Source organism: Tamandua tetradactyla, chromosome 1, assembly GCF_023851605.1.
Source record: "Tamandua tetradactyla isolate mTamTet1 chromosome 1, mTamTet1.pri, whole genome shotgun sequence".
NCBI classification, from domain to species: Eukaryota; Metazoa; Chordata; class Mammalia; order Pilosa; family Myrmecophagidae; genus Tamandua; species Tamandua tetradactyla.
Window position 1 is genome coordinate 138,227,905 of NC_135327.1, and position 26,805 is coordinate 138,254,709.

The following is a 26,805-nucleotide window of genomic DNA, read 5'->3' on the forward strand; positions in this document are numbered from 1 at the left end:
GTTTCCACCCATTCTAAATGGGTCTTGAGTAGTTTACTAGAATCCTATAAAAGAAGTATTTTGGAGAAAGCTTCAGAATGCTACATAACCATGAAGTGGAGAGTCCACCAACCAGTGACTTTTGGAGATGAAGAAGGAAAATACCTCCCAGGGAGCTTCATGAAGCAAAAGGCCTAGAGAGAAAGTCAGTGGATGCCACCATGTTCACTATATACCCTTCCAGCTAACAGAGAAACACTGAACATTACTGGGCTTCTTGAACAAAGATATCTGTCCCTGGATACCTTAGATTGTACATTTCTACAGACTTGTTTAATTGGGACATTTTCTTGGCCTTAGAACTGTAAACTAGCAACTTATTAAATCCCCCTTTTTAAAAGCCACTCCATGTCTGGTATATTGCATCCTGGCACTTAGAAAACTAAAACAAATTTTAAGGCCAACAAAATGTCCAACAGGATGATACCTGGACTTTGAGAGTAGGCTGCAGGCATCTGAGGTTCCTTTGTCAAATGGCAAGGCACATGGCTAGTGTCTGCTGGTCATTTGCTCCTGGATCTCATTGCTTTCAACATCTGGTTCCAGTGGCCTCCTCTTTGAGCTTCTGTGGGTCCTCTCAGTATCTCTGGGGTTTTTCTCTTCTTCAGCTCTCTCAGGGTATATCTTTTTGAGCTTTCTGGGCTTTTCTTATCTTTTATCCTCTCACAAAGGACTCGAGTAAAAAGGATTAAGACCCTTCTTTACTGGGGTGGGTCATACCTCAAATTGATATATCTACCCAAAAGGTCCCACCCATAATAAGTCTGCACCCTCAGGAATGGATTAAAAGAACATGGCATTTTCTGGGTTACTTAAGCTTCATAGCAACACATTTATCATTCTATTTTAACTTTGGAAATTTTTAAATAAAATAAGAACTAATATTCAGTGCTGATGAAAATGCCATAAAATGAGCTGAGGGGGCCCAACCTCCCTCTAAAGCAATTTGCCAAAATGTATTGTATGCAAAAAATGCCTTTGGATCTAGAAATTCCATTTTAAGAAGTCTATCCCAAGTAAATAATCACAGTTGTTTATTACCAAATTTTTTTTTATTAATTAATGGAAAAAAAGAAATTAACCCAACATTTAGAAATCATACCATTCTACATATGCAATCAGTAATTCTTAACATCATCACATAGATGCATGATCATCGTTTCTTAGTACATTTGCATTGGTTTAGAAGAACTAGCAACACAACCGAAAAAGATATATAATGTCAATATAGAGAAAAAAATAAAAGTAATAATAGTAAAAAACAAAACAAAACAAAACAAAAACCTATAGCTCAGATGCAGCTTCATTCAGTGTTTTAACATGATTACTTTACAATTAGGTATTATTGTGCTGTCCATTTTTGAATTTTTGTATCTAGTCCTGTTGCACAGTCTGTATCCCTTCAGCTCCAATTACCCATTATCTTACCCTGTTTCTAACTCCTGCTGGACTCTGTTACCAGTGACATATTCCAAGTTTATTCTCGAATGTCGATTCACATCATTGGGACCATACAGTATTTGTCTTTTAGTTTTTGGCTAGACTCACTCAGCATAATGTTCTCTAGGTCCATCCATGTTATTACATGCTTCATAAGTTTATCCTGTCTTAAAGCTGCATAATATTCCATCATATGTATATGCCACAATTTGTTTAGCCACTCGTCTGTTGATGGACATTTTGGCTGTTTCCATCTCTTTGCAATTGTAAATAACGCTGCTATAAACATTGGTGTCCAAATGTCTGTTTGAGTTTTTGCCCTTAATTCCTTTGAGTAGATTCCCAGCAATGGTATTGCTGGGTCGTATTATTACCAAATTTTCACAGAAAACTTCAGAAACAGTCTAACCGTCCAAGAAATTGAAATCACTTTACATATAATGATGCATCTGAATTGTGAAAGTCTATGCAATATTCAGCAACATGTTCAATTAATATTTTTTACAGTTCTGGAAGTCAACATCCAAAATCAAGGAGTTGGTGGGGTTGTGCTCCCTCTGGAGGCTTCAGAGGAGAATCTATTTCTCACTTTTCTCAGCTCCTAGAAGCAAATACGCTTCCTGACTCATGCCCCCTACCACTTTCTTCCATTGTATAAAGGCTCCTCACATTGACTCTCTGCCTCCCTATTATAAGGACCTTTATAAATGCATTGCATTCATCCAGATAGTTGAGAATAAATGTCCCATCAAAAGATCCTTAGATTAGCCACATTTGCAATGGCCCCTTTGACGTGTAAAGTAGTTTTCACAGTGTTCTAGTTTGCTAGCTGCCTGAATGCAATATACCAAAACCAGAATGGTTTTTAAAAAGGGGAATTTAATGAGTTGCTAGTTTACAGTTTAAGGCCAAGATACTGTCCCAATTAAAACAAGTCTATAGAAATGTCCAATCTAAGCCGTCCAAGGAAAGATACCTTGGTTCAAAAAGGCTGATAAAGTTCAAGTGAGAAGGCTCATGGGGAACACAGTCAGTGTTTCTCTCTCTCTGGGAGGGCACATGGCGAACATAGCATCATCTGCTAGCTTTCTCTCCTGGCTTCCTGTTTCATGAAGCTCCCCGGGAGGTGTTTTCCTTCTTTATTTCCCAAGGTTGCTGACTGGTGAACTCTCTGCTTCTTGTGGCTATGTCATTCTTCTCTGCTCTCTCTGAATCTCTCCATTCTCCAAAATGCTTCCTCTTTTATAGGATTCTAGTAAGCTAATCAAGACCCACTCAAATGAGTGGAGATATGTCTCCACCTAATCCAGTTTAACATCTCTTGATTGAGTCACAGCCCCAGGGAGAAGATCTAATTATAGTTTCAAACATACAGTACTGAATAGGGCTTAGAAAAAAATGGCTGCCTTTACAAAATGGTATTAGGATTAAAACATGTCTTTCCTAGGGTACATACATCCTTTCAAACCAGCACATTCCACCCTATGGACCCTAAAAAAAGACATGTTCTTCCCATATACAAAATACATTAGCTCCATCACAATACCAGAAATCCTTAAACCATTTCAGTAACCATACAAATGAAATACAAGTTAGAAACAATACAAACTCCTATCAAAGTTAGTTACAGGTATGGTCTGTTCTAAGGCAAAATTACTCTCTGGTTCTGGACCTGTGAAAGTCAGAACAAGTTTTCTGCTGCCAATATATAGAGGAGGAACAGTCATAGGATACATATGCTCATTTCCATAGTGAGGAAGGAACATAAGGGTCACCAGACCCACACAGTTTCAAAAAATGCAGGGCAAAATCCATTAGATTTCAAAGTCTGAGAGTCATTTATCTTTGGGGGTTTAGAAAGTGGAAGTCCCACCCTTTCCAAAGGCCTACACAGAGGCCTGCCTCTTTCTGAATGAAACCTTGAGGGACATTGGGGAGGCCACCTTTTTCTCGGCTCCACCCTCTCCAAGCATTGGGGCTGCACCTGGGCTTTCTGCCGTCTCCAGGGCACGTGCTCAACCCCTCCATGTGGTGGCAGCCAGGCTCTCCTCAAATCCCAAGGAATGTGCTTCACTCTCTCCAAGGCCTGAGGCAGCATGACTCTTCCACTGCAATCAGGTGGAAGGCACATCCTTGGACTTTGGGGCAAACTCACCCTCTCAACATGCTTGGGTGGGTCCACTCTCTTGGTCCGAGGCTTCTTGACTTCAGACCTCAGCCTCCATGACATTTCCTCTGAAGTTATTTTTCCTCAAATGTGTCCTTTCTCTGAGCTCCCCAGTCCATACTGGCAGTGGCTCTGTTTATACAGGTCCCACAGCACTCTCATTGACTTTCTATGCAGTAGCCATGGATCATGCCCATCAGACATAAGGAGTTTCCACAAATCCTTCCTGGATAACTCTATGTTCAATCCTGGTTTTCTCTGAAATGGCTGACTGGTTTCACATTTGGCCAAATCTTCACATGGGGCACTATTCTCTGGGGTCTCACTTCCAGGAAGCCCAGAATTTTCAAGAACATCAATTTCTGGTTTCTTTGTATGCAAAAGTTCAGTTCTCAGCTTATCTCTCTCCTGTTGCATTTCACTGTAAGCTGTGAGGAAAAACCAGGCTGCCCTTTCCATATTTGATTTAGAAATCTCTTCTGCTAAATATCTAAGATCATGGCTTTTAAAATCTGTCTTCCAACCAAAGCCACTAATCAATTTTGCCAGATTATCTGCTATTTTAAAACAAGGATCACCTTTCTTTCAGTCTGCAATAACACATACCTCATTTCTGTCTAGAACCTGGTCATAGGTATCTTTAGAATTCACGTTTCTACCAACAATCTCTGCAAAGTGTTCTAGGCCTTCTCTATCAAGTTCCTCAAAATTCCTCCAAAATTTTCTCCTTATCCATTTAAAAAGCTGTTCCAGCCAGAAGCACCCCACTTCTCTGGTACCAAAATCTGTTCTAGTTTGCTAGCTGCCGGAATGCAATATACCAAAAACAGAATGGTTTTTAAAAAGGGGAAATTCATAAGTTGCTAGTTTACAGTTCTAAGGCCAAGAAAACATCCCAATTAAAACAAGTCCATAGAAATGTCCAATCTAAGGCATCCAGAGAAAGATATTTTGGTTCAAGAAGGCTGATGAAGTTCAGGGTTTCTCTCTCAAGTGAGAAAGCACATGGTGAACGCAGTCAGGGTTTCTCTCTCTCTGGGAGGGCACATGGTGAACATGGCATAATCTGCTAGCTTTCTCTCTTGGTTTCTTGTTTCATGAAGCTCACCAGGCAGTGATTTGCTTCTTCACCTCCAAAGATTGCTAGCTGGTGGACTCTTTGCTTCTTGTGGTTATGTCATTCTTCTCTGCTCTCTCTGAATCTCTCCATTCTCCAAAATGTTTCCTCTTTTTATAGGATTCCAGTAAACTAATCAAGACCCACTTGAATGTGTGGAGGCATGTCTCTGCTTAATCCAGTTTAACAACCACTCTTGATTGAGTCACATCTCCAGGGAGATGATTTAATTATAGTCTCAAAAATACAGTACTGAATAGGGATTAGAAGAAATGGCTGCCTTTACAAAATGGGATTAGGATTAAAACATGACTTTTCTAGGGTAAATACATCCTTTCAAATAAGCACACACAGGTTTGGTGATGACCTGTACAACTTTGGTGGGCCATTTCTTGCCTACCACAATGTTCATTATAAAAAAAAGTGTGAAATGCAGATGTCAGTGCACTCTTATTTCTCTAAATAGTGGGATTGTATGTGCAATTTTCACTCATTTCCAAATTTTTTACAATTAGCATGTAATACTAATAAAATCAATTTTTAAAATTCTGATCTGCTTGCATACTGTTTTAACAGGAGTTGTAAAAGCACATGAAGAACTTCTTTCAATCTCAAGCAATTCATACTATATTCAAAAATTCACTCTTCAGACATAACTCACTGTATTAGTTTGTTAATGTTGCTGGCCAAATGCAATATACCATAAATGGAATGGCTTTTAAAAAGAATTTGTTAAGTTGCAACTTTACAGTTCTTAAGGCCATAAAAATGTCCAAACTTAGGCATCTAGAGAAAGATATCTTGACTTAAGAAATGCTTTTCTGGGAAGGCAAGTGGATGGTGTCTGCTGGTGCTTGTTCCCAGCTTCACTGCTTCCAACTTCTAATGCCAGTGGTTTCCTCTCTAAGAGTCTGTGGGCCTTCACTTAGCTCCTCTGGGACGCAACTCTGGGTTCTGGCATGCTTAGCATCTCAATGGAAGTCACATAACATTGTCTGCTGGGCCCTGCAGCTACAAATGTCCATGTTTAGGCATCTGTTCTCTCTGTTGGCACTCCAGGCATCTCCAAATGTCTATATCTCTTGTCAGCTCTCAAGCAATTGAATTTTCTCCAAAATGTCTCCCCTTTTAAAGGACTCCAGTAAACTAATCAAGACCTGTCTTGAATGGGTGGAGTCACATCTCCATCTAATCAAAAAGCCACACCCACAATTGGGCGTGCCACATCTCCATGGGGTAATCTAATTAAAAGTTTCCACCTTATAATATTGAATCAGTATTAAAGAGTATGGCTTTTCTGGGTTGCACAGCACTTTCACACCAGCATACTCAGTAACTAAGCTCAATATCCAAAAAGAAAAAAACTGCAAATGCACAGCACACACACATATTTACATTCCTGTTTTAGTTTGCTAAGCTAATGAAAGCAGACACCATGAAATGGGTTGGGTTGACAATGGGTATTTATTAGCTTACAGTTTTGAGGCTGAGTAAATTGTCCAAATCAAGGCATCATCAAAATGGTGCTTTATTCCCAAAGACTGGCTGCCAGCAATCCTTGTATCTTCTGCCACATGGCAAGTCACAAGGCAGCATTTGCTGGTCTCTCTCTTCTCTTCCAGGTTTTGTTGATTTTGGCTTCTTGCTTCCATGGTTTTCTGTCGCTTTGTTTGAATTTCATTCAGACAAATGAAATGAATGAAATTCATTCTATCCTGGGCCTAACTGAAAGTAACCTCACCAAAATGTCCTACTTGCAATAAGTTTACAGCCACAGAAATGAATTAACTTTAAGAACATGATTTTCTGGGGTACATGCATTTCCCAAACACCACAATTCCCTTACACATAAAATACAGAGTTTTACCTTATCCAAGATAATAAGCCTGTTCCTTGTAAATTATCTCTTTGCTCTAAATGAAATACTTTTAACACTTGCTTGAAAATCAAATAAGTATCTATCCTTAGTTTATACAACTAATTTTAAACATATTTTCTATTCATTTCTATTTTTCCTAACCCTTGAAATGCTGTCAGTTGTTTTTCATTGTTTATCTTTTGTAAATGCAAACAACACAGTGATATCTAGGAAATTTTGTCTTGTGGTAACTTAATATTGCTGTAATATAATGCTGGGGATTAGGTTAATTTTATCATCAATTTAAAAATTATTTTTAATTAAAATTATAGAAAAGCATAATAGATTAGTTATAATAATAGAACCTGGAAAATGGTACTTCTTTTATTGATATTGTGAAGCTTTCTTTTTTCCTTAATCTACTCTACCGAATTTAATCAGTTGGTCACAGACTTTAATTTTATTGTTAATCTAAATTATCCCTGTTCTTTCTTTTGTATTACTAATCAAATATAATTCTTAAGAAACATAACAGTTATGAAATTTCATTACAGTTGGACTTTGTGCTTAAGTCATTAAAACAGTTTTCTTCAAAGGTAGCATACAATAGCAATGCCAGGAATTTAAATTATTTATTACAAAAAGAAGATGGAAATCCAGATATAATGCTTTGAATAATTTTTTAGAGCATTCTACCTGAATTTTCTTCATGGCAATTATAATAATATCTTTCTTGATGGGGAAGCAGTAATGTGCTCTCTCCTCTCTGCCTCTAGATGTTTGTATTTCCTTTGATGCCAAGCCATCTTGTTATTGGATTTATGGATCTCCTGAGTGAAAGTAATGGTGCTTATTTGGGCATTACCTTCATTATATAAACCCATGTAGTCTATCTTGTTTGTACCTTAACCTATTTCATCACTAGTTTGTCTTCCATTTCCGTCTCTATTCAACAACATTTTTGTTTAGCTTTCCACATTGCGTTTGAGAACAAAGTGATCGAAAGCATATGCTGATTTTCTTTCCAATTCAAATTAGCCCAGTTAAATTAAAAGCCTATTTTGGCCTTGCTTTCACAATGTTTAAATGGTTTTCCTCAGCAACATTTAATATTTTCTGCCTGATAGCATGGCATTTTGATTGAAAGGGGTCTTTGGATAACTTCAAGAAGTCAATTGATATTACTATATCCAATGAATTCCACAACAAATAATTGAGCATTAGATGTCATTGGTGAGAGTTATGGGTTCCTTTTGCCTTATACTTGTATTGAAAGATATGTCATTACAAACACACTATTTCTAAACAATTGTTCTTGGTAACTTTCTATACTTTACCATTTTTGATATGACAAAAACCCAGAAGATGAGATTTCACAAACTTCTGACCCAGTTGAGTAAGCTTGCCAATTAAATACCTTATTAAATTCACTTTATATGCCAATTATATCTTTTAACCTGATTTTAAAGCACTAAATTTGAGTTGAAAACTTTGCATTTTGAATGAGAACATATCATATTATTTTGGTTTCCAATACTTCATTTAATTATCGAATTTTAGTGAGCTTATGGGAGTGGGTTATAATGTTTCAGATGGATATATGTCTACCCTGGCCTTGACTTGTATTTTTGTTAGCTCTGCCAGCTTTGGCTACTCCATCAGTCATATATTCAAGGACTTGAAATTGTCTTTAGCCCTCACTGTCTATTCAGTCATCTTCTGGATCATAATTTGATGTGGGAGCCTTGCTAATACTCAGCCACACACTATTCTCACTCAACTTGTAGTTTTAACATAGTAATCATCAGCCTTGAAAGAATACAGAAATCTATAACATTTATACAAATGACAAATTGTCCAAAATTTATAAATAATTTTGCAATTTTTATACAAAATAAAGTTTCATTTTTCTGGGTCCCTATAATTAAATTTCTTATCATTAAAGATCAACTTCTCAAATAACATTAGCTCTTAATTAAAAAATAATCTATAAATAATATAGTCTGTTCCATATATCTTTTTTCAATTTTAAAATATTCTCCAAAGTTTAACAGTTTAAACTGTTATAATCATGTAGACTAAAAAATACAGTATAATACAATTTGATTTAGTTTTTAATTAAATTCAGCAACAGAGGATAGTATATAAACATGTATTTATTCACCAGACATAAACAACACTTTTATATTTATGTTTGCAATTATTTGCTATGAAAAAATAATTTAATTTGTTTTTTTAGTCCATAGTAATTGCATCTAACTTGTTCTGAATTCTTGAGTGGGCTAACCATAGACTAGTTTAATAGTCAATGTCTTATTCGTTCATAAAACATACAAATTCTAGGTTTTCAGGTTTTTAAAAAAAATTGTTATTTCAATGCTATTTCTCTGCAGCAACATATAGTTAGCTATTTAGAAGCCAGATTATTAGTCTGTCAATTGTATAAAAATGGCATAAAAGAATGGTAAGTGTAAAAAAATTAAATTCCATTAAATTTCAAGTACAAAATTTATATAATATAAAAGCAAAAAAATAGTTGACCTTGAAAATATTATTTTAAAAACTACAGGGCAGGCAATGGTGGTACAAGTGGCAGAGTTCTTGCCTGCCATGCCAGAGATCCGGGTTTGATTTCCAGAGCCTGCTCATGCTGAAAACAAACAAACAAACAAACAAAAAAACTATTCTATTTCTCTCCTTGATTTTCTTATTAAGGAGGAGACATTTAAAAATAGTAAACAGAATATTGACAGTAGTTTTATTGTATATTTGTGCTATTAATCTCTATTCATCCTTAATCCACTCAAAAATGTGATTTATGCTAATGATGTGTGTATTAGCGTTCTCCAGAGAAACAGAATTTATATATATTTAAATACTAGGTGATTTATTGTAGGGATTCACTCATGCAACTGTGGGTATTGACAAATCAGAACTCCTTAGGGCAAACCACAAGTTGGAAACTCTGAAGTTGAATTTCCCAGGAGAAGCTGACAGGTTGAAGCAGAGGTAGGAATTCTTTCTGACTCTGACATCTAGTTCTGACTTTAAGACTCCAACTGGTTGGATAAAGAAATGCCCCACATTACTGAGGGCAATCTCCTTTGTTGGTTTTAGATGCAATCAGCCAAAGTTGCTGTGACTAGATGCAAATCCATTTATCACATATCTTCACCATAATAATCAGGTCAGTGTTTGCTTGACCAAACAATTATACATCATAACCTAGCCAAATTAACCATGAAATTAACCATCACAACATATTTTTCTCCTGATAGAGTAATGTCAAGAATTTGAAAATATTTTGCCTTATACCTTTACAGACTCATGTTTGGTTTTAGAGTAGATGGGTCAAACCAGTTCTGGAACCAAACAAGAAGTATTTTTAAATGGAAAATATCTAAAATCTCAGTATTCAATTAATCTGCATAATGATATTTACATCATTATTGCTAATTACTAAGTTTCTAACACCTCCATCTCCTCCTTGAAAAACTCAATTAAATTTACAAGAGATACTTCCAAATATATGAATTTTGATTAAAATAACCAATATTTGCTGTTCCTTATAAAATCACATGTGCATAGAAGTTGAAGAAGCAGGCAATGCTATGTTGGTGATCAGATAGCATGGCATGGTGAAGGCAGGAGGCAGACCATAGCATCAGTGTAGAGCTCTGGAATAGGTACATAAAAATATGAAGAGGCTCAGTGAGATCCAAAGCACAGCATACCAGACAATGGGCAAGTCTAAAAGATGGCCTGAAGGTTAGGAAAGAGCCTCTTCATAAGGATTGTTTGGGACCATGCTAACCCCATGCCTAACGTACTGAACTTGGAAGTAATGGCAGAGACTTAGGCACTCAGGGGATCATTAAATCCTACTGAATAAGAGCAAAGGGATTATACTCAACTACAGTCCAGAAACAGCTGAAGATGACATTAGACGTTATTATTTTAAATGATCCTAAAGTACTAGGAAGTAAAATTGAATAAGGTAAAGAAAGAGATGCAATGAGAGTATAAGAGAAAGTCATTTTTCAATTCTATAAGGAGTACAAAATGAAAAAATACAAATGGAAACTGTTGCATTTGTAATAATAGCAACAACAACAAAAATAAAGTACATCAGAATAAATAAAATAAATGCACAGAATTTAGATGAAGAAAACTTTTGAATTCCGCTGAATAAAACAACAAAAAAGACTTGGATATATGGGAAGATGTACAGAAAAGAAAAGAAAAGTTAAAAAAAAAAAGAAGGAAAAATGTAAAGAAAAGGCCAAATGTAATAAAGATGGAATTTTCCTTCAGTTTATGTGGTCCCAGTGAAACACCATAAGGTTTGGAGGAAATTGAAAACTTTTATACTAAATATTCTAAAGAATATAAAAAATTAAACATGATGATAGCTATGAAATTTGAAAAATAAATAACTGGTCCTGCATAAATTTATCAGGTCAACAGAACAGAATTAGGTCAATAATAAATATGGCATTTAGAATCTGTGAAGAGGTTTATTCAATAAACAGCTTTGAGATAATCAGTGAACCATCTGAAAAATGTAGATACAGTGGTATACACAGCTCATTACTTATGAACAGTTAAATATATCTAAACAAATTAAAGCCTTTTTGAACTGTAATATGACAATAAAATATTAAAAACTATATACATTTAAATTAAATATTAAAAACTATATAAAAAGATGGAGATGACCACTATTGCTTGTGTATTAAAAAAACGTTTGTCTTCTGGTCTTTTGACTGATTTAAGAATTAAATCAAGCTTTTTAGCCAATAGAAAAATCATCTGAATTTGATCTCATTTCCTGCGGACTTTGCTCCAGAGTGACTCTATTTCCTTTTCCTACCATGCTGGCCTCATACAAATACAATGTATTCTTGCCATACACAATGGCTATCTTTGCTTCATTTCACTGAAAGTCAGAATACCTTATGGGAATTGTGAAAGAAAGGATCATCATTATCATAGTAAGAATATGAACAACTTACATCCCTGTTAAAGACTCGATGCCATTCTTTGATAAAGAAGGGAACGGTAAAGGAAAAATTGTAGTAATTTACTCATGATAAATTCAGAGATTATACAGTTTGGAGAAATTTATTCTTTGCTGAAACTTTCTTTGGGAGGAAGAAGTGCTATGATCAAGAAGAGTGCCCAAGCTGAGGGATGTTGAATAGGTTCAGATTTTTCTCCCATCTTCTCAGGCTACTCCACGCACAAATTTTAAAGCAATGCAGTAGATGTTTTTCTTCCAGATCCAGGATTAGGCTGCAAATCCTTAGATAGATATTTGAACAGTATGCTTTTCTTCTAGCAAATAAAAGCTGTAACCCAATATATTTATGAAATTATATCTGTTACCCATGATTTAAAGCCATCAAAATATCAATTTTTCTTCCTTCCTTCCTTTCTTTTTCCTTCTCTTTCTCTTCAATAGAATTTATTTAATATACACAGTGCTAAAATCTGGGACCAGGGTAGGGAATATAAGAGTAGATTTCTATTCTCTTTAAAATTTACTAGGATTTATCTCAGAGTTGTCCTGGATACATTTTTCTGGCTGTATGAGTTTTTATTGATGTAACAACCTATAAAAAATATTCAGGTCTTTTATTGAATAGAAATTCAAGACTTTTATTTCTATAAAGCTTCCTTGGATTGTAGTTTTTATGTTTGCTCCTCTTCTTTGGGGCCTCTAATTACTTTTCTCTGCTCTCTTTTACATCTTCCTCAATTTTCTTTCTTTTGTGGGTGTCATTACTCTCCTTATTACACTCTCAGTGTAATCTATGCTTCATTGAGCACTTGATAGTTTAATTTTCATTTCTCACATGATGTTTGCCTTTTTCTTCAATTTCTTTCCAGACAACTCTTATGTCTCAACTTCCTATTTTTATTTTGAGTTTTAAGATTTCTGAGTAATGATATTCTTTCATATTTTCAGCCTGTTGTGCTCTATGACTTCTATTTATACTGTAAACATAGATAATATCATGATAGTTTTGATTTTCTTAATGACCTCAGTGGTTTTTCAAAGATGAGTGGGGAGATTTGGATTTAGGCTGCAACTTTCATTCTATAGGAATTCATAAGGCAGAATTACTTAATTCTGAGCAAAGTACTTCTACAATCATCAAATGCCGGTGGTTCAGCCTCCTTGTGTTCAAATCTATGATAATGAAGAAGGAAGAAAAGAAAATCAAAAACACCGTAGTCTATAAACTTTTTACCTAGGTGTGGTAGATTGAATCATGTGGCCCCCATCTCACCACACACACACAAAGGCATATTAAAGTCCTAAGCTGTGGGTGCAAACACATTAGTAAACGGAATTGTCAAAGATCATACTAAGAGGAGGCCAAAAGACTGTGTGCCTTAAACCAATATGACTAAAGCCTTTTTTTTTTCTTTTTTCTCTCTCTTTTTTTTTACATATCTAAGGCAGGGTCACATTTCATTATTTTTCCATGTGAGTATCCCATTATTGCAGCACCATCTGTTGAATTTTTGTTTCTTTGGTTTTTGTTTGTTTTGCTTGTTTATTTTTTGGGAAGTGCATGGACCAGGAATCAAACCCAGGTTTCCCTTATGGTAGGTGAGAATTCCACCACTGAGCTACCCTTGCACTCACTTAGAAGCCCTTTTAAGTAGAGGAAATTTAAACATAGAAGTAGGAACCACAGCTGGAGACCAAGGAGAGAGAGCACCATGCGACTAGGCAGAGACTGATTGCCAGCAAGCCACCAGAACGCTTCAGATTTTAGAGAAAGCATAGCCTGCAAACACTTTAACTTTAGGCTTTTCATCTCCACAACTCTGAGACCACATGTTTCTTCAATATTTGTCTATTTACCCCCCAGTACTAAAGGCTTTTTCAGCACTAAATAACTAGTTGTTTGGTTTTAATATTTGTCCATTCAATTATGTTAACTTTCATTCTTGGTTACTCAGCTGCATCATCTGCCTGTCTGACCCTTTTGGGATGTTATTCTGCTGTGAGGTCCTTGGCCCTAAACTACCACTCCCATCTCTTCATGTCACCTCAGGAAAGCCAACCATCTTCATGTCACCTCAGGAAAGCCAAGATCAAGACATATAACCACAGGGCTGAGAGTGATGAAGTTTGGTAGAGAGTGTTTGAGGATAACAAGGAAGCAAAGGACTCTTCTTCCAAGACAAGGTTAATAATTTCTGAAGATTCAGTATCAAAAATAAGAATGTAGAGTCTTGGAATCTGGTAAGAGCTTTTGTTAGAAAAATGCACTTCTTTAGAGAAAACTCTACATAAGCTGAGGAATTACAGGAACTGATCAAATGGGAGCTTTTTTAAAAAGGAGAGAAATAGTGAAAACCTGACTGTGTAGCCCACTGGTAGAAGAAAATATGTGAGCACAGAGAAGTGCCCTGTCTATAGTGTGCTTGGCTGTCAATAACCAGGAGATGGAGATCTATGCGAATTTGTGAAAAAAAGCAAGAGCCGCTGTCCTTCATACCACACAGGCCCATCCTTCAGGCTCCTTCCAGGTGTCCAGCTTCATTACCTAAACTACTGGAGTGGGAGGTGGTAGTTATATCATGAGATGGAAGTACATTCCATCTCACCACACACAAAGGCATATTAAAGTCCTAAGCTGTGGGTGCAAACACATTAGTAAATGGAATTTTCAAAGATCATGCTAAAAGGAGGCCAAACTGAAAGAGTGTGCCTTAAACCCATATGACTGAAGCCTTGTTTTTTTTTTTTTTTTCATATGTATGTAGTTATAGTAGGGACCACACAAAAAGAATGGAGAAAGTAAGACAAGAAGATTTATTTTCCTTAGCAATTTAAGTCAAAGAACAACCACTGTGCTATTAATTTGCCTCTGAATCAGACTAAGTTTAAGACTGAAATCCAAAGCTTAGTCAAATATCTGTTATACGTTTAGTTTCTGTACCACCATTTTTGGCATTTATAGATCATTGTATTTATTTATTTAAATTTTCATACCTATGACTGTTCATAAAAGAGTTTGCTAATTATTCGTTGGTATAAATGGATGTTCGTGTATATGTATTAAGAGTTCTCTTGTCCTGGAAGACAAGAGCTTACTCTTAATTATCTGATTCTTATGCTCAATGATGTCATTCAAGACCTAAGAACACAGTATCAACTAAGTAGTCTTTGATTCTTAATTAACAAATAAATAATCTTACCCCAGAAAGCGACATCAATAATGTTATAAATTTGTTTCCATTGTGTAACCATTAAACTCAACAAAAATACATTAAAAATTAAAAATTAGGCATAATTAAATTTATTAATGTTAATATGCATAGTAAGCATCTTAAAAATAATTCCATGAAATGTGGCTGATAACTTTAATATTAATAGAGAAAAATGTCCCTCTAGTTTTAATTGCATTTTCTATTTGACAAAGGTCAGAAGATATTTTGCAAATACGACGACATTACAATAATAGGAGCAGAATTTACTAAATAGATTCTATTATGTTGAAATAGTTACATTTCATACCCTGTGTTATGTTTTAGCGTCACTAAATCAATATGAGAGTACAGAACATTTCCTTTATTAGTATTAATTTTTCTTTTGATTCAAAATTTGTCTAAAATTCAATATCCAGACAATGCTAGGACTATCCACAACCTCAATTTCAATCGATAGTGTGTAGACTGAGAATTTAATTGTACGATACATATTTTACTCAATCAAGGGAACAATGAACCAAAAATGTTCTTCATGAAAAGCTCAAACTGCTTATTGATCAGTGGGATGGGAACTACCAGAGCAAATAGAATTGTGTATATGCATGTGCTATCACAGTCCCTTTACAAGAAGCAGATGCAGTATTTTAAGAGAATGGAAAGAAATATAATTACATTGTGTTATTAGCTTCAATAAAAAATGTCTGTCAAGCAGAGAAAATGCTTTAAAATTTTAATCAGGTCAAATTTGACAGATCAAATCTCTAATTCCATTAGTTCTAAATTAAAACATTTGTCATTAAGATTAAAATTTAGAATTTTCATGCATAGAAGTAAAATATTAGGTTTTTCAAAATTAGTGTTGTATATATCTATGATAACTCTAACCTGAAAAGAGGAGAATTTAAAAACTGAGAAATTATTATCCATATAGTATCTTAAATATACGCAAATAAATTACTAGCACATGCTTATTTTCACTAGTGGGTCAATTAACTGCCTTTTAAAAATCTTTTGATAAGTGGTGTGTCGGTGGGTCAGTGGCAGAGTTCTTGCCTGCCATACCAGAGACCTGGGTTTGATTCCCGGTACCTGCCCATGCCAAACAAAACAAAAAAAAACTTAATAATCAGGTTAGCTCTGAAACTTTTGAATAATAACTCAAGAGAATAATAGTTGCAAAACAGAGTACATTCCAAGGGTGGCATGTGGAATCTAGAGTCCTATACTAAAAGCCTGTGTGTCGAGTGGCAAGAAAGCTAGAGACATCAAAACCCAACATTTCTTCCTCTTTTCCCATCCATTTGGTGACAGTGCTTCTCTCCTTTTGCACTGGAAAAGCCCTTGCTTCTAATCCCACTCATTTCTTCCTCTCTCCTCTCACTTTCCTTCTCTTTCCTCTCTTCTCTCCCCACCCCCTCACTCCACTGATCTCCCACTCTCTCCGCTCCATTCTACTCTGCTCCTGTCCTCTCCTGCCTCCCCTCCCTTCCTGTTCTTTTCCACATCCTGTCACTAGAACTTTTTAATCCTTTTATTCAAGTAATCCTTTTATTCAAGGGTCTTTCCTCACTTAGACCCACACAGTAAACAGTCATCTGCCATAAAAAAGATTGGATAATGCCATAAAAAAATCTTCAATAGAAACTATAGTAAAATATAAAACGTGAAACAATTAAAATTCAGAGCTTTGATAGCCCTTGTAAAAATGACTCTAACATATCTTCCAATCCAATTGCCAGCCACCCATGTCTCACTTTTTCTTTAGCTACCTGGATTGACTACTGTGAGTTTTCTGAACTGGCTGTACAATTCCTTGGTGCTGCATCTTTGCTTATGTGAATTCCTCTGCGTGAGCAAACCCACCCAATTAGAATCCTGTGAGTTACAGTTGTAGTCACTGCCATTCTCAGAAATTAGTACAGCAATTGAATACAGAAAAACTCATCTTTATTCAATTAGTACTATAGTTGATATGGGAAACTAATCTCCAGACCTGCTGAAAAAAGTGTACAGTAATTCCTTCAATGTACCTACCATCCGCTAACCATTAAGCGCATGCAAATGGGTGAACTTGGTCCTTTCTTTAATTGAACATCTACTTTAGCAAGAAACAAGAGAAACAGACCAGAAATCAGTCTTTCTAGGGAAATCACAAGTAGAGGTGATAACCCTGCTATATTGGTCAAAGTAATGACCACTGCTATATTGGAAAAAAAAAAAAAAAAAAAGATTATCTCAACAAACTCAAAAGGAAGAGCAGGAGTTTGTCACCTGGAGAGGACAGAATAGAATGTTCCACAAAAATGGATTTACATGCACAGCAACCCATAGGAGAGAGAGTAAGAACCAGCCATGGAACTGAGAGTTCAGGGTGCTTGACCCGGTGTGAAATAGAGACGTATTGAATGAAATGAGCCAGGGTCTGAGGACGTGTTGAAGGCATTGAGATGCCAATGAAGGATTTAAACAGGTGAGTGATGTGACAGGCTTCATGTTTTAGAAATATTATTCTCTGGGCGGGCCGCGGTGGCTCAGCGGGCAAGAGTGCTTGCCTGCCATGCCGGAGGACCCCGGTTCGATTCCCGGCCCCAGCCCATGTAAAAAACAAACAAACAAACAAAATATAATAAAACAAGAAAATGTTTAAAGATGTTTCCCTTTCTTCCTCCCTTCCTTCCTTCCATCCTTCCTTCCTTCTCTGTCTTTCCTTCCCTTCCTCCCTCTCTCTTTAAAAAAAAAAAAAAAAAAAGAAATATTATTCTGGCTGACCTGTGGAAACCTATCTGTTCACCAAAAGATCTAAAAAGACTTAAATGAGAAGTAGCAACGGCTTAGAGTGTCAGTTTCATACTTACATGCACGTTACTTGCCATGTTTGAATGACAGATTTAACATTATTTTAAGACTGATTTTTACATTAATTTTTCCAAGATATGACTTAGAAGCAAAAGATAGTATTTGGGGTTAACATAAACAGGAAAATGTAAATAATTTAATTTGTTTAAAGCAATAATTAATATAATTTAATGTCACTTTGATAGATAATTATAGCTATTAAAAGATAATAATAATTGTGGATTATAGAAAAAATTTCTGAATAATGAACACATATAATGAATAGTCTCATTTCAGATATTATTTAGTGGATGAAATGCTCCCTGAAAATGTTCTAGTTGGAGTACATTTATGCATAGTGTCTTTAATCAAAGAGAATATTTGCAATAGGCTATTATCCAGTTTCTTTACATGATGTCATTGAGCTCTGTTTTCAAGATACTCATAAGTAGTGATTGCGTCCCTCTCATACATAGCATCTCACTTCCTGAGAATTAATGATTATAGTTGACTTGACCAGAGCAGATTATTGGCATTTTCTAACAATAAAGTAAGCAGAATCTTCCCAGAAATGTTTCCAGCCATGCCACCAATCTGAAAAGGTTTATTAAGGACAAATGAGGTAAATCATTGCAAGCCTATTACACGCTCCCAGGTCTCCTTCTTCACTGACACACGGTAGGCAGAAGATAATTCTTTTCTGAAAAATTTCTGCCTTTTTCTATTCAAAGATTTTCTATTCAAAGTCTCTTAAAGAGATTTTCTATTCAAATCTCTTTAAGTAAAAGAAGTCAAAATTATGAATACAATATTTGATAAGGAAATAAATATTCATTTATACCAACAAAGAAATCACCAAAAAAATTAATTAAAAATGACAAATATTGGAAACATTACAAAATCGAGGGAAAAAAACCATAACATTAATTTAACTCCTTGACAAATCTTTATTATATTGCTTTTAAATACATTTTGACTGCATGTTTTCTGATCACCTCTTCATATGACATTGAACTCATATCATATATTTTTCTACGAAGAAAGCAGAGAGGTTATTCAGATTTTCTTCCAGTGTAAAGAAAAATATTTTTATTGATAGTTGAGATGTGTAAAATGTTTACATAAAGATGTTTGCATTATGCTTATAGTTTTATGTTCTACAAACATAGGAAAAGTGATAAATTATATTTTTTGTAATTCCCATCGTTTAAAGATGCCTGGTACTTTTAAAAATTTAACCTCAACATTTTTAAATATATTGCTAAGAAGAATTTTCATGTTCACAAAGCATGAGAGACCTATTCTGTACTTGAAATCTTGACATGTCTGAATGCTGAAAGAACTTTCCACAGATTAGCTTGTGGTACTTTACCTTTTTTTTTTTTTTTAATTGAGATATATATTCATATACCACATAATCATCCAAAGTGTACAATCAGTGTTTCACAATATCATCATAGAGCTATGCAGTCATCATCACAACTATTTTTGACCATGTTCATTACTCCAAAAAAATTTTAAAAATTAAAAATAAGAATAAAAGTTTAAATGAAGGTTAAAAAGAACCCCCAAACATCCCATTCCCCCAATATTCTCTATTGTTTATTTTATTCATTTGTTTTTTTTTTTCCTCACTCATCTTTCCATACACTGGATAAAAAAAGGGTGTCGGTCACAAGGTTTTCACAATCACACGGACACACATTAAAAACTTTATAGTTATACAATAATACTCAAGAATCAATGCTATTGGATTACAGTTCAACATTTTCAGATATTTCTATCTAGCTATTCCAATACTCCAAAAACTGAAAAGGGATCTCTATGTATTGCATAAGAATAACCTCCAGAATGACCTCTCGACTCTATTTGACATCTCTCAGCTACTGAAACTGAATTTTTTTTCATTTCTCTTCCCCATTTTGGTCAAAAAGGCTTTCCCACTCCCACATCGTCAGGACCAGGCTCATTCCTGGGAGTCACGCCCCACCTTGTGAGGGAGCTTTACACCCTGGGAGTTATGCTCCATTTAATGGGGAGGACGGTGGGTTCCCTGTGGAGTTGATGTAGAGAGAGAGGCCACATCTGAACAACAAAGGAGGTTCTCTGGTGGTGACACTTTAGCATAATCATAAACAGGGTTAGCTTCTCCTGTGTAGGAATAAGTTTTATAAGCATGAGTTCCAATTTCAAGGGCCTGGCCTATCAAATTGGCAGTCCCCAATGCTTACGAAAATATCAAGTACTCCCCAGGTGGGAAAGTTTAATATTTTTAACTTTTCCCCAATTCCTTCAAGGGGACTATGCAAATATGTTTTCATCTTCTTCCTACGTTACTCTGGGAGATATTGAAGCATCATGTGAACCTGTGCAAACCCACATGATTTCACTCCCTATTCAAGGTTCCATGTAATTATGGTATTTGAATAAGCTGACTATACAAGTTAAATTAGATAGTGTGCTACTGAAAATATAGATTTTTTACCACATAAACTCCTCTTCCTTTGGTATCACACAGAAGTCGATGTTTTAAAATACAGTCAATATCATCCTTTATCCTTTAGTTTGATTTACCTTAGTTCTACCCAGATCAGCTTCATATCTAGAATTGAAATCTGATCACTTTTTCAGTGTTTTTAACAGTTGCTGTATGGGGCAATGCTGACTTTCATAGATGCAGAACTCCAGCTTTTAGTATCAGGTGTCACTCAAATACCCAAGGTTCCAGGAAACAACCAGGTTATACACAAACAGCTCAGCATCTCAGAATTTAGAAATAACCGCAAGTCCAGAATAGATGCGACTGCTGAAAGAGCTTACAATCTAGGAACCTTTACAATAAGCCTTTCCCTGATAACATTTGTGCTTGAATGGAATTTTCAGATTTTGTACATTACAGTTAGTCCAAATTACTGAGGAATTATAATGTGTATCTTTTCATTTCTGGCTTATTTCACTCAACATATGTCCTCAAGTTTCATTCACCTTGTTGCATGTCTCACAACTGAGTCCCTGCTTGCAGCCAATCAATAGTTCATTGTGTATCTAGAACAGTTCCCCCTTCCATTCCTTAGTCGGTGTGCTCTTAGGCCACCTTCATCCGTTGTAGATCGTGAACGCTGCTGCCAGAAACACCAGCGTGCAAATGTCCATTCATAGTACCTGCTCTCAGTTCCTCCAAATATACACCCAACTACAGGGGTTGCAGGATCATATGATAGCCCCTGTCCCCTCTGCCTATCCTCCTGTGGGTCACCCCACTACCCTCCAGAGGGGTGGCGCCACTCTACTTCACCACCAACCGTGACGAGCTGTGCCTCCCTCCCCACGTTTTCCCCAGCACTTGTTTCTCTCTGTTCATTTGTAAACAGTTTTATTTACACATCATACAATCCAACCTAAGTAAAAATCAGTGATTCCCAGTACAATCGCATACCCATGCCTTCACCACCACAATCTGAGGACAAAGAATTCCATATACCTCTCCCATATCCCCTATTTATTGATATTTAACTTTGGTGTATTGTCTTTGCTACATTCAATGGAAGCATCTTACAGCATTATTGTTAATTATAGACCATTTGCATATATTGTATTTTTCCCTATATACCATCCCATTTTCAACACCTTGCAGTATTGACATTCATTTGTTCTTCTTCATGAAAAAACATTCTTATATTTGTACATTTAATCACCATTATTGTTCACTCTAGGCATTGCGAAGTTAAACTGTCTCAGTATTCATCCTCTATCTTTTTTTCTGGTGTCATACCTGCTCCAAGCCCTCCTTCCTCAACCATATTCCTGCTCAGCTGTGTTCAGTGTACTTACCATGCTGTGCCACCATCACATAGCATTGTGCTATCTCTTTCTGGATCTTTACAATTGCTCCATTTGAACTTTTGATACTCTAGCTTCAAATGACCAATCTCTACCCTCTTTCTATAGCTGGACAGCCTGTGTTTTCAACTTCAATTCTTAATGTTTACTCATTAATGTTAGTTTATATTAGTGACACCATACAGTATTTGTTTTTTTGTTTCTGGCTAATTTCACTCAGCTTAATGTCCTCACATTCATCCATCTTGTTGCATGCTTCGTGATTTTATTCTGCTTACAGCTGCATAATATTCCACTGTATGTACATACCACAACTTGTTTAGCCACTTGTCCATTGATGGATATTTGGGTTGTTTCTGTCTCTTGGAAATTGTAAATAATTCTCCTATAAACATTGGAGTGCAAATGTTCAATTGTGTCCTTCCCTTCAGTTCCTCTGAATAAATACCTAGTAATAGAATCTCTGTATCAAATGAAAGTTCTATACTTAGTTTCCCAAGGAATGGCCAAACTGCCTTCCAGAGCATTTGCACCATTCTACATTCCCACCAACAGTAAATAAGTGTGCCTCTTTCTGCACATCATCTCCAACACTTGTAATTTTCTATTATTTTGATAGTGATCATTCTAGTAGATGTGAGATGATATCTCATTGTGATTTTGATTTGTATTTATCTAATAGCCAGTGAGGTTGAGCATCTTTGCATATGTTTTTAAGACTCATATATTTCCTCTTCAGAAAAGTGTCTCTACTTCTTTTGCCTATTTTTAAATTGGGTTGTTTGCCATTATATTTTTGAGTTGTAGAGTCTCTTTAAACATTCTGGATACTAAACCCTTATCTGATAATGTGGTTTCCAAATATTGTCTATCATTAATTGTCTCTCTCTTAATTTTCCTGACAAAGTCCTTTGTGCTGGTTTGAAAGGATGTATGTACCATAGAAAAGCCATGTTTTAATTGTAATCCCATTTCGTAAAGCCAGCCATTTCTTCTAATTCCTATTCAGTACTGTATGTTTGAATCTGTAATTAGATCATCTTCCTGGTGATGTGACTCAATCAAGAATGGTTGTTAAACTGGATTAGGTGGAGACATGTCTCCACCCATTTGGGTGGGTCTTGATTAGTTTACTGGAATCCTATTAAAAGGGGACATTTTGGAGAATGTGAGAGATTCAGAGAGAGTAGAGAAGAATAACATAGCCATGAGAAGCAGAGAGTCCACTAATCAGCAAGCTTTGGAGATGAAGAAGGAAAACACCCACCGGGGAGCTTCATGAAACAGGAAGCCAGGAGAGAAAGCTAGCAGATGATGTCGTTTTTGCCATGTGTCCTTCCAGCTGAGGCAGAAGCCCTGACTATGTTTGCCATGTGCCTTCTCACTTGAGAGAGAAACCCTGAACTTCATCGACCTTCTCGAACCAAAGTATCTTTCTCTGGATGCCTTTGATTGTACATTTCTATAGACTTGTTTTGATTGGGATATTTTCTTGGCTTAAGAACTATAAACTTGCAACTTACTAAATTCCGCTTTTAAAAAATCATTCCATTTCTGGTATATTGCATTCCAGCAGCTAGCAAACTAGAACATCCTTTGATGAAAAAATGTATCTAATTTTGAGCAGATCCAACTTATATACTTCATTTTGCATTGCTTGTGCTTTGGGTGTAAGGTCTAGGAAACTGCCTCCTAACACAAGATCTATAAGATATTTACCTATTTTCTGCTAAAAGTTTTATAGTCTTAGCTCTAACATTTAGGCCTCTGATCCATTTTTATTTAATTTTTGTATAAAGTGTGAGATAGGGTCCTCTTTCATTCTTTTGAATGTAGATATCCAGTTTTCCAAGCACCATTCTTTGAAGAGGCTGGTTCTGTCTCAGTTGAGTTGGCATAAGAGCTTTATCAAAGATCATTGTCTGTAGATGAAAATTGTCTATTTCTGAACACTCAATTCAATTCCCTTGGTCAGTATATCTACCTTTATCCAGTAGTATGTTTTTTTGACCACTCCAGCTTTGTTAAATGCTTTGGCATCAGTTAGTGTGAGACCTCCCACTTCATTTTTGTTTCTCAATATATTTTTAGCTATACAGGGCAACCTGCCCTTCCAAATAAATTTGATCATTGGTTTTTCTCTTTCTGCAAAGTAATTGTTAGGATGTTAATTGACATTTCATGGAATCTATAAATAAATTGGGGTAAACTCAACATCTTAACATTATTTAGACTTCCAATACATAAACACAATATGCTCTTCCATTTATAAGTCTTCTATGATTTCTATTAGCAATTTCTTATCATTTTCTGCATACAGGTCTTTTGTGGCAGTTTTGGCTTGCTAATGCTGCTGAAATGCAGTATACCAGAAATGGATTGGCTTCTATAAAAGGGATTTATTTAATTTCAAGGTCACAGTTCCAAAGTCATAAAAATGCCCACACCAAGGCATCAAGAGAAAGATACCTGACTCAAGAAAGGCCAATCATGTCTGGAACACCTCTGTCAGTTAGGGACGCAACTGGCTGGCATGTACCAGTCCTATAGCTTCTGGTTTCAAATAACTTCCTTGGGGGCATTTTCCTTCTGCATCTGCAAACATCTCTGTCTGTGTCAGCTCTGAGTTTTTTCCACAATGGTTCCCTCTTAAAGGACACGAGTAGGCAGAATAATACCCACCTTGAATGGGCGGAGACACACATGTCCATAGAAACCACTTAATCAAAAGGTTCTCCCACAATTGATTAAGTCACATCTCCATAGAAACAACTTAATAAAAAAGATTCCACCCAACAATAGGTCTGCCCACACGGGATTGTATTAGGAAAAAGAACATGAATTTTCTGGGATACATAACAGTATCAACAACACATTCCATCCTCTGGACCCCCAAAAGACATGCCATTTCCATATACAAAAGTCAATCATTCTATCACGAATCACAGAAAGTTTAAATACGCTTTTAAAAAAAGGGTGGTTTCCTAGACCTTACACCCGAAGCACAAGCAATGTAAAATGAAGTATAAAAGTTGGTTCTGCTCAAAATTAGATACATTTTTTCGTCAAAGGATGTTCTAGTTTGCTAGCTGCTGGAATGCAATATACTAGAAATGGAATGATTTTTTTTAAGTGGAATTTAATTAATTTCGGCAATAATACAAATACAATACAAGGTCATAAATAGTACAAAATCTCATGAAAATCAGCTACAGACAGAGTCTGTCCTAAGGCAAAATTCACCTCTGACTTTGGACCAGTGAACTTAGAGCAAGTTATCTGCTGCCAATATACAAAGGAGGGACAGTCATAGGATAAATGTTCTCATTTTGCATACGGAGAAATTGGATGGAAATAGGGGTCATTGGACTTAAAGAATTCCGGGACCTGAAGTGCAAACTCCATTATATTTCAAAATCTGAGATCATTTATTATCCTCAGGGTTTATTTTCCCTTTAATCTGTCCCTTTTCTGTCCTTTTTAGTCCAGACTGACAGTGGTTCTGTTTATGATCTGCAGCACTCTTATTGTTTTTCTCTGCATTATGCATTGGAAGACTGGCAGTTCCACCCTTTCCAAGGGGTTATACAGTGGCTCTGCTCTCTCCAAATACTGAGATGAGGGTTGCAACCTTGGGGTATTTTGGGGACACCACCTTTTTCTTAGCTCCACCTTCTCCAAGCATCAGGGTGGCACCCAGGTTCTCTTCCATCTCCAGGACAAACAGTCAACCCCCTCAGAAGAGTGGAATGGCAGTGAGCCCACCCCTCATTCCCAACAATCCCCAAGAACTGTGCTCCACCCTCTCTGAGGTTTGAGGCACCAAAACTTTTCCTGAACATCAAGACAGAAGACCCACTCTCTGCCTTTGGGCAAACTCACCCTCTCTATGTGCATGGGTTGGATCTGCTGTCCTGGCTGAGATTTCTTGGCTCCAGACCTTAGTTTCCATGGTTCTGCCTTTGAAGTTATTTTTCCTTTAATCTGTCCCTTTTCTGTTCCTTTTAGTACAGACTGACAGTGATTCTGTTTATGATCTGCAATGCTCTTGATGATTTTCTATGCAGTATACATGGATCACACCCATCAGACAATAGAACTTTCCACAGATCCTTTCTGGATAACTCCATCTCCAATGCTGTCTTGACTATAATGGCTGTCTGTTTCCATGTTTGGATTATTTTCATGAGGGACACTATTATCTGTGGTCTCCCTTTCTGGAAGCCCAGAATTTTCCACCAATTTCTGTCTTTGTTTTTTCATCGTAATCAAGAGTTCAATTCTCAGCTTATCTCTCTCCTATCACATTTTACTATAAGCTTCAAGGTGAAGCCAGGCTGCATTTTCCACATTTAGTTTGGAAATATCTTCTGTTTGATATCTAAATTCATTACTCTCAAATTATCTAAGTTCATTACTCTCAAATTTGGCCTTCCATCCAAAACCAGCACTTAATTTTTCCAGATTCTCTACCACTTTAAAATAAGGATCACCTTCCTTCCAGTTTGGAATATTACATGCATTATTTCTGCCTACGGCCTCATATTAAGTATCTTTACAGTCCATATTTCTAAGAACACCTCTTCAAAGGATTGTAGGCCTTCCACTTAATGGCCCACACAATTCTCTCAGAATCTCTCACTTATCCATTTAAAAAACCATTCTGACATGTTTGATATTTACAAACCACAGCACTCCACTTCTCTGGTACCAAAATCTGTTTTTCTTTGCTAATGCTGTCAGAATGCAATATATCAGAAACGGATTGGCTTTTATAAAGGGGATTGATTAAGTTACAAGTTTAAAGTACTAAGACCATAATAATGTCCACACTAAGGCATCCAGGGAAAGATAATTTGGCTATAGAAAGGCTGATCATGTCCAAAACACCTGTCAGCAGGGAAGTCATGATTTTGGCATCAGCTGGTTCTATGGCTTCTAATTTCAAACAGCATTACAAGGGCATTTTCTTTCTATATCCCCAAATATCTTTGTTTGTGTCAGCCCTGAGCTTTTTCTAAAATGGTTGCCCCTTAAAGGACTCCAGTAAATGGATTAAGACTCACCTTGAATGGGCAGAGACAAACATCTCCATGGAAACCTCTTCATGGACGCAACTTATTAAAAAAATCCCACCCAACAATAGCTTTGCCTCCACAAGGATAAGTGTTCTAGTTTGCTAGCTGCTGGAATGCAACACACCATAGATGGATTGGCTTTAAATAAAAGGGGATTTACTTCATCAGTTCTTCAGAGGAAAGGCAGCTAACTTTC